This window comes from Microtus oregoni, unplaced genomic scaffold (assembly GCF_018167655.1).
Source record: "Microtus oregoni isolate MIOR12 unplaced genomic scaffold, Mior012 000107F_000, whole genome shotgun sequence".
Classification (NCBI taxonomy): Eukaryota; Metazoa; Chordata; class Mammalia; order Rodentia; family Cricetidae; genus Microtus; species Microtus oregoni.
The window spans coordinates 2,208,796-2,219,217 of NW_024544722.1; positions in this window are offsets into that span (position 1 = coordinate 2,208,796).

The following is a 10,422-nucleotide window of genomic DNA, read 5'->3' on the forward strand; positions in this document are numbered from 1 at the left end:
ATCTGCTGGTCACTTATATGTTCTCTTTTAGGAAATGTCCAGTTAGATTTATTATTTTTTAATTGATTTTTTCTATATTTCTATTTATTTTTTGAAGTTCCTCATGGGATCTTATTATCAGTTCTTTGTCATATAGATACTTTCAAAGCATATTTTCCCACTCTATGTTATTTCTATAGTGAAATGTTTCCTTTTTGTAAAGAAACATGATTTATTTTGATAATCCTATTTATTTACATTTGCATTTGTTTCTTATTTCTGAGGTCTGGCACAAAATTTCCTTGACCACTATTCCTTTTCTAAGTTCTTTTTTCAGAGCTAGGAATTGAATTCAAGTCTTTGCCTATGGTAGAAAAGCACTTTACCAATTAGTTACATTCTGAATCTTTTAAGTTGACTTCTGTAGCCATTGAAAGATCTAACTCCATCCTTCTGTATGTAGAGACTGACTTTCTCAAGCAGCACTTTCATAAAAGACCAGCTTTTCTCCAACGAATGTTCTTCGTCTGAAGTCAATTGACTGCAAGTATGTGGTTTTATGAAGAAACATTTTTCTACCTTGTTGATATCTATTTTAATGCCAATACAATTTGTAACTTCAAATTTCTAATTTATTTTGATATTTGGCATTATAGTATCATGAATTACTGATTTTTTGTGTTTTTGGGTTTACAATGTCTTTGGATATTTATACATTTATAGCCCATATATATTCTCACAAAAGAAAAAATGTTATAATTTTATTAGCTACAGTTTTATTGTAATAAAAATACCATGGACAAAACAATTTAGATGATAAAGTTGTTTATTATGGTTTACAGCTGGATAGAGCTCATCATTTTGAGACGACATGGCAAAAGGCGGGGAATACATGGTAGACAGGAGCAGGAAGCTGCTGGTTATATTTTCATCCACATATATGAAGAATTTAAAGAGAAAGATAAGAATATGGAGCAAGACTATAAATTCTGAAAGCCTTGCATCAGTAATATATTCTCTCTTACAAGACCTTATCTCTTCACCAAAGAGCATCACTAATATAATCCACAATATAAACAAACTGAAAGATAAAAACACATGATTATCTCATAAGATGCTGAAAAACCTTTTAACAAAATCTAACATCCATTCATGATAATGGTCTTGGAGAGATCAGAGATTCAAGGAACATAATTTTAAAACATAAGAAAAAAACATACAGCAAGCTGATACCCAACATCAAATTAAATAGAGGTAAAAGCAAAGCCATTCCAATAAAATCAGAAACAAAACAAGACTGTCTACTTTCTCCATATCTATTCAACATAGTACTCAAAGTTCTAGCTAAAGCAATAAGGAATCTAAAGGAGATCAAATTGAAAAGACAGAACTCAAATTGAAAAAGCAAATGACATGATAGAATACATAAGTGACCACAATAATTATACCAGGGAATTCCTAAAGCTGATAAACAGTTTTAGTAATAGGTGGGATACGACATTAACAAAAAACAAAACATAAAAAAGTAGCCCACCTATATACAAATGATAAGCAGGTTGAAAAAGAATTCAGAGAAACATCACCCTTTACAATAGCCACGAATACAAAATATCTTGGGGTAATTCTAACCAAATATATGATCACTGTTCATATCAGCTTCTGCATTGCTATTAATCTCATTCCTTTGTTTAATTATTATATTTGTCTTTATCATTTTTGAATATAAAATATGCATATGTCTGTGTATTTATTATCTTCATCACATTAGAATAGGAATACTATAAGAAACAGAAGACATTGCTTTTGATTTAGTAACATTATACTATCAATTTCTAATACAATGACATAAAATAGTATGTTGTTAAAACTATTTGTCAAATTATTGACTCAATATTACACATTTAGTTCAATTTGTACTTTCAAAAATATTAGGATTCAATCGGAGGTGGCCTAGAAAAAATAAATCTTTTTTTTTTGTTGTTTAAAAATATATTTATTTTATATCCTGGCTGTTGTTTCCTCTCCCTCTTCTTCCCCAAGCTCATCTCATCACATCCCCTATGTTGCCACCACTCAATCCACTTCTCTATTTCTGTTTAGGAAATGTCAGGTTTCCCATTAGTATCAACAGAACACGATACATTAAATTGCAGTAAGACTAAGCACCTCCCCATGTCAATACATACTCTTCATGTTAATTCATGTCAAGGCGACCCAGTTAATGTCCTAAATGCACAGTAAAAGAATCAAAATATGTCCCTGATCCCACTGTTAGGAGTGCCATGGAGGGAACAAGTTACTCTTTGCAGAATATATGTTACAAGGTGCAGAGCACCTAGGTTCATTCTTTTTTTTTTATTTCCAGCCTCCCATTTCCCTCCCCCTCCTCCCACTCTTCTCCCCCTCCTCCTACCCTTCTCCCCCTCCCCCCACTCCTCTCCCCTCCCTCTCCATATATATATATATGAAAATGTCATAATAAATCAGTTTACTCTGTATGCTTACTTAAATTTTAATTTAAAAATGGAGGCTAAAGCAGTTAATTCAGAGATTGAGCACTTAAAAACAGATTAATGCTCTGTTTTATTTTCAGTCCTTCCGTTTTCATTCTGGTTCCCAACTACTCCCAAATACTTCCTGAAGCACTATTAATAAAAATTCAGAGACAGAAATTTGGTTCAATCTGAAGGTTAGAGAAGCAATGCAGTCAGCCTAACTAGTCCTCACCTCTACCTCAGTTGAAATGGCATTCCTGCCTCCAGGAATCTCAGAATGAGACTGTGTCTGAGAGTTATCTCATCCTCTAGAGCTGGGATTAAAGGCATACACAACTACTGCCTGGTTTCTATGGAAAACTAGTGTGGCTACTGGGATTAAAGGTGTATGTCATTACTTCCTGGACTATAAGGCTTGCCAGTGTGGCTCTTTTACTTTTTTGATCCTCAGGCAAGATTTATTTGTTAAAATACAAATGAAATGTCATTGTAGCTCCCCATCTGCTTTTGCTACATATGTTCTACCACTTTCTCATCTATACTATAAACATCTCTTATTCCCATTTCATGGTCCCTTTTCTAATCCATAATACACACACACACACACAATACACAGACAGCACATGCATACATGTGTATGTGTACATACAAACATGCATGTATACACAGTCTAGAATTTGTATAAAAATAAAGCATGCATTATTTATTATTAAACTAATTTATTTCTTTCAGCATAATGATTTTCAGCTCTGTCTATTTTACTAAAATGTCATGATCTCTGCTTTATTTATGGCTTAATAAAGTTCTATTTGTATCAAATAATAGAAATAATTGGATAATTCTACTGCACATGGAGATTTGTCATTTTCCTGTCTGTGTCCAAGATTAAGAAGTGAATTTCTGTTTATTGTAGTAAAAATTAAAAAAAAGTTTCTTCATTTTTCTCCTTTAAAGTATCCTGAATAAAATGCAGTAGTGATCTATCATTCCTAGAAAAATTAATTTCTCTACTGAACATTATCTACTTGCTTCATATATCAATAATGCTCATTTAAAAATAAGTAATGAAAAATGTATACATTTTTGTCATAAAATATCTTTGGTTTTTAAAATGAAAAAGTAGTCCTGCAGGGCTGTGGTGGCACACTCGGGAGGCAGAGGCAGGTAGATCTCTGTGAGTTTGATGCCAACCTGGTCTACAAGACCTAGTTCCAGGACAGGATCCAAAGCTATGGAGAAACCCTGTCTTGAAAAAACAAACAAACAAAAAAAGTAATCTTAACAAGTATGAGAAGCTAATAAAGCTTTAATGTGCAAATTAATAAAGGCTAAAATAAAAGAACATAGACATACCAAATGGTTAAGGTAAGAGAGATTTTGAGCCATTGTTTTAGCTCTGAGAGTCACGGCAATCACAGTTAAAGAGAAATAAAAGGAATATTCTGATAAAGGAAAAAGAAGCTCACAGGGAGAGGGAAATATTCATAGAAACTGAACTTTCAAAGTTTTTCATTGTGTAAATACTTACACAAGGGTCATTGAATGACAGACTTTTTAATCAGATTTGTGTTTTATGGAACAGTCTGTAAATTTGGCAAGAGATAATGTCTGCCCCAGAAAATGTTGACAAAGCTTCTAGGGAGCAGCCTGTCAGGCATCATGGTACTTGCTACATCCTGTAATTTAATACAGAAACTCTCATTTCGACTTCTACTATTTCTAACTTTGAGCAATGTGTCATATTTATTATGATAATTATGTATTCGCTACCATTTGTCTTAGATACCCGCACTTTTATAATAGCATCCTTGAAACAATATCTACAAAATTCAACAGTGCACCACAAAAGTTTATACCACAGACTTTTTACCCAGTTAACTCTTCCTTGATAAGATGACCTTATGAACAGAGCATGTCATCACCATAAGGCTTCAGGAATAAGACAAGGTTGTTCACTCTCTCCATATCTATTAAATATAGTTCTTGAAGTTCTAGCAAGAGTAATAAGACAACAAAAGGAGATCATGGGAATACAAATCAGAAAAGAATAAGTCAAACTCTCACTATTTGCTGATGATATGATAGTTTACATAAGCGACCCAAAAAATTCTACGAAGGAACTTTTACAACTCATTAACACTTCCAGTAATGTAGCAGGATACAGGATTAATTCAAAAAATCAGTAGCCCTCCTTTACAGAGATAATAACATGCTGAGAAAAAAATCAGAGAAACATCACCCTTCAGAAACCATAAAATATCTCAGAGTAACTCTAACCAAACAAGCGGGAGAACTGTATGACAAGAACTGCAAATCTTTGAAGAAAGAAACGGAAGAAGACATAGGAAAAGGGAAATATATCTTATGCTCTTGGGTAGGTTGAATTAACATAACACAAATGGCAATCTTCCCTGATTTCTTTCTCAGTCCCTGTATCAATTGTATATAAGAGGATTACTATTTTCTCATTAATCATTTTTATTGAGCTTTACATTTTTCTCTGTTCCCTTCCCTGTCTCCCCCCTCCAGGTCAACCCTCTCCCAAGGTTCTCATGCTCCCAATTTACTCGGGAGATCTTGTCTTTTGCTATTACCCACGTAGATTAGATCTATGTATGTCTATCTTAGTGTCTTCATTGTTGTCTAGGTTCTCTGGGATTGTGATTTTTGGGGCTGATTTTCTTTGCTTTATGTTTAAAAACCACTTATGAGTGAATACATGTGATAATTGTCTTTCTGGGTCTGGGTTACCTCACTCAGAATGATGTTTTCTAGATCCATCCATTGGCCTGCAAAATTCAAGATGTCATTTTTTTATTTATTTTTTATTTATTTTTGCTGTGTAGTGCTTCATTGTGTAAATGTACCACATTTGCCTTACCACTCTTTGGTTGATAGGCATTTAGGTTGTTTCCAGGTTCTGTCTATGACAAATAATGCTGCTAAGAACATAGTTGAACATGTGTCCTTGTGGCACAATTGCGCATCCTTTGGATATACACCCAAAAGTGGTCTTACTGGGTCTTGAAATTAGGAAAATTGTTTCCTAATTTTCTGAGAAATCACCACACTGGCATCCAAAGGGGCTATACTAACTTGCATTCCTACCAGCAATGCAGGAGTGTTCCCTTTACCCCACAACCTCTCCAGCCACTTCAGAAAGGTATTTATCAGCTGTAGGAGTTCTCTGATAGAAGTTTTGGGGTCACTTATGTATAACTGTCACATCATCTGTGAATAGCAATACTTTGACTTTTTGCTTTCCAATTTGTATCCTATTGATCTACATTAGTGATCTTATTTATCTAGTAAAAACTTCCACTACTCTATTGAATAGATATGGAGAGAGTGGACACCTATGTCTTGCTTCTGATCTTATTGGAATTGCTTTGAATTTTTCTCCATCTAATTTGATGTCAGCAATTGTCTTGGTGCATATTAATTTTGTTATATTTAGGTTTGTTCCTTGTATCCCTGATATCTCCAAGATTTTCATCATGAAGGGGTATAGAGTTTTATTAAAAGCTTTTTCTGCATCTAATGAGATGATAATGTGTTTTTCTTTAAGATTCTTTATTTGAAGGATTACATGGACAGATTTTCATATTTTGTGCCATCCCTGTATCTCTGGGATAAAACACACATGACCATGGTGTATGACCTTTTTTTTTTATTTTTATTGGATTTGGTTTGTAAGCATTTTGTTTAGTTTTCTTGAATCAATAATTGTGAGAGAAATTGATCTATAATTCTTTTTGTTGTTGTTTTTGAGCCTTTGTGCGGACTGGATATCAGGGTGACTGGCCTCATAAAAAGAATTTGACAATGTTCTCTCTGTTTCTGTTTGAGAAATACTATTATTAACTCTTCTTTTAAAGACGAGCCGAATTCTACATTGATGCCATGGGATTTTTTGGGGGGATGGTGGTGATTTTAATAACTATCCCTATATTTTTAGCGGTTATAGGCCTTTTTAAATTGTTGATCTGATTATGGTTTAATTTGGTTTATGGTAACTATCAAGAAATTTGTCAGCTGGGTGGTGGTGGCACATGCCTTTAATCACAGCACTCAAGAGACAGAGGAAGGCAGAACTCTTTGAGTTCGAGGCCAGCCTAGTCTACAAAAGCTAGTTCCACGACAGGTTTCAGAGCTACAGAGAGAAACACTGTCTTGAAAAATCAAAAAAAGATAAAAGAAATTTGTCCATATTTTTTAGCTTTTCCAATCTTGTGAAGTAAGATTTCCTTGGTGTCTGTTGTTATGTCCCTCTTTTGGGTTCTAATTTTATTAATTTTGAATATTCTATACCTGCCTTTTAGTTATTTTTCATAAGGGTTTTTCCAACCTTGCTGATTTTTTAAAAGAACTAATTCTTTGTTTCACTGATTATTTGTATTGTTTCTATTTTATTGATTTTGGCACTCAGTTTGATTATTTTCTGCCTTATACTCCTTTTTGGTGTGTTTGTGTTGTTTTTTTTTTTAAGAACATTCTTGTGTGCTTTAAATCACTAGTATGAGATTCCTCCAAATTATTATGCAGTCACTTAGAACTATGAACTTTCCTCTTAGCACTACTTTCATTGTGTCCCTTAAGTTTGGGTATGATGTGTGTTCATTTTCTTTGAATTCTCAGAAGCCTTTAATTCCTTTCTTTATATCTACCAACACGTACAAAACTCAAGTCCATATGGATCAAAGACCTCAATATAAATCAAGTTACACCTAACCTAATAGAAGAGAAAGTAGGAAATAGCCACAAGTGCACTGGCATAGGAAACAACTTCCTGAATAGAAAACCAGTAGCACAGACACTAATATTCACAATTAATGAATGGACTTCATGAAACTTAAAAGCATCTGTAAGACAAAAGACTGTCAACAGGACAAAACAACAGCCTACAGAATGGGAAAAGATTTTCACCAACTCCACATTCAACAGAGGGCTGATCTCTAAAATATATAAAGAGCACAAGAAGCTAGACATCAAAAAAAACAAACAAACAAACAAACAACTCACTTAGAAAATTGGGTACAGACCTAAATAGGTTATCAACAGAAGAATCTCAAATGACCAAGAAACATCTAAAGAAATATTCTATGTTCTCAGACATCAGGGAAATGTAAATTCATTGACTCTGAGATTTTATCTTATATCTGTCAGAATGGTTAAGATTAAAACACAAGTGACAGATTATTCTGAAGAGGAAGTAGAGCAAGGGGAACATTCCTCCATTTCTGGTGAAAGTACAAACTTGTACAGCCTCTTTGGAAATAAATATGGTCATTTCTCAGATAACTGGAAATCAGTCTTCTTCAAGACCCAGCGATACCACTCTTGGTCATGTACCCAAAGGATGTTCAATCATACCACAAGGATACTTGCTCAATAATGTTCATAGCAGGTTTATTCAGAATAACCAGAACCTGGAAACAACCTAGATGACCCTCAACCAATGAATATATAAAGAAAATGAGTTAAATTTATCCAGTGGTGTATTACTCAGTTGTTAAAAACAATGACATCAGGAAATTTGAATTCAAATAGATGGAACTAGAAAAAAAAAATCATCTTGAGTGAGGTAACTCAGGCCCAGAAAGTGAATCATGGTATTCATTCACTAATAAGTGAATATTGTCTGTAAAATAAAGGAAAACTATGCTACAACTTACAGATCCATAGAGTCTAGGTAACAAGGAGAGCCCAAGGAGAATACATGAATCTCCCTTGGAAGGGGTAATAGAAGAGATCTTCTGCAGAGTGAAGGTGGGTCAGGATGGGACCTTGAGGGATTGGGTTGTGGGGTGGATGAAAGGTGGGGAGGCTAAATGAGATGGCTAAAAAGGGTGTGACATTTTGGAGTCTAGTAAAAACCCAATGCAAGGTAAGTTCCCACAAATCTATAAGCATGATCCCAACTAAGACTCCTAGCAGTAGTGGCTAAGTAGCCTGAACTGGTCATATCCTGTGATCAAATTGGTGACTACCCAACTGTCATCAGAAAGACTTCATCTGAGAATTGGGCAAAGCTAAAAAATACTGATGAAAGGAATTTTAGTCTTTGGAAACATTGTAAGATAAGCTAGGTGTATGTTCTACTACAGAGCCACACTCTTAGCCCCTCAGTGGGAGATCCTAGGCTGGTGCTGCACACTGGTCACATCTCTACCTGTCATTTAATCATTTAAGTCTTTCGAAGTCCCTCCCTCCCTCCCTCCCTCCCTCCCTCCCTCCCTCCCTCCTTCCATTCCTCCCTCCTTCCCTTCCTCCCTTCTCTCTCTCTCTCTCTCTCTCTCTCTCTCTCTCTCTCTCTCTCTCTCTCTCTCTCTCTCTCTCTCTCTCTTTTCTTTTTTGAGTCTGGGTCTCTATATAGCTTTGGATCTCCTAGAACTCACTCCGTAGGCTAGCATGGCCTCAAACTTAAAGATCCATCTAAGCCCTGTCTCTGGAATGCTAGCATAAAAGGCACGGTTCACTTTTCCTGTTGGACTGTAGTTGTTACTGTCAAACTATCCCAGATAATGATGACGATGTAATTCTCATAGTCAGTCCACAATTCGAGTATTACCATCCCTGGGCAGCAGACAAGGAGAATGAGAATCATGGAAGTTTCCATCAAAAGGAAGCGGCTCACCTGCATTTGTACATGCCCATTGTGTTTTCTAGGTGTGTGCTAGAATGCCTGTGTGTTTTCCCATGTAGACATTTTCATTCACAAAGGTATATGGGAGATACACAGAATATACCAGATGAAGGGAGGTCTTATATTCTAAGACTGATAAAAATAAGCTATGGCAACTTACTTAAATGACCCAAACTACATTGTACCTACTATTTCTTGTCTATAAACATGAATGTAATGCCAGTTTTGCTTAATGTGATTATTTTGTAGTATTGGAGAATGAACCAAGGATGACATGATTGCTAGGCACATAGTTTACTAGGCTATATCCTAGCTCATTAACACTATAATTTATGATGACAACTTCAGGACTTTTCCAAGTATTTTATATTTTTAGAAAATTTATCTTCATGGATAGAGTTGGTGTTCAGAAACTAAACAGTAATCAAAATGAACGAAAACAGTTCTATAGTTGAAGAGTATAGGTCAAATGAGAACAAAAACAAATTATACTATTTTTCACTGAAAGAGGGAAATCAAATTATAATCTTTTTTGAAAGTAAACATATAACCACATTATTCAAATGTATCATTATGGAAAACACTAACAATTGGCTAAAATTATCAACTCATTTTTTTCATTAACAATAAAACCCCAATTTGGAGGAAGAAAATATTTTCCTGACATTTTAAGCTTATTGTGAAGACAGGTGGCCATTGATATATAAGTAGACATTCCGGGAAATTATTTCAGAAAAGCCCTGCCTTACTTAGCTAAGAAATGCTTGCTTTCTTGCACTTGTACTCTTGTTATTTGTATTAAGAATATGTAGTTTAGCACTTCAACAGTAATATAAATATTATGGTAAGAAACTCAAAACTATAAGTTAAGTACATATTAATAATTCAAGAGAACCAAAATATAAATAGCTGATTTTATCATGGGAATGAATAAGCTCTGGACTCCTTAATTCTGTAGTAAATTGCTTTATGACTGAGAAAGAAACACTTAAAATTAATATAGTAATGTTTTTCCAGGTTGTTTTACTGAAGATAAATGTAAGTTCAAGTCTGTTCAATTGTAGAAGCAAAATAATCTGCTTCTATGTAACATGTAAAGTGGAAACTGAGCTTTAATAAAAGTAGTCATTCCAGCATATCATGTACTAAAGTTACATAAATATTTATATTTTTCCACACACATCCTAATGACTTAAATAATTTGTCATGTCTAAAGCAACGTCTGCATGAAATGTATCTCAAAACAGCCTTAGTTTATCTTCAAGAACAAAAAGTTTATTCATTATCATTAACCATCTACTA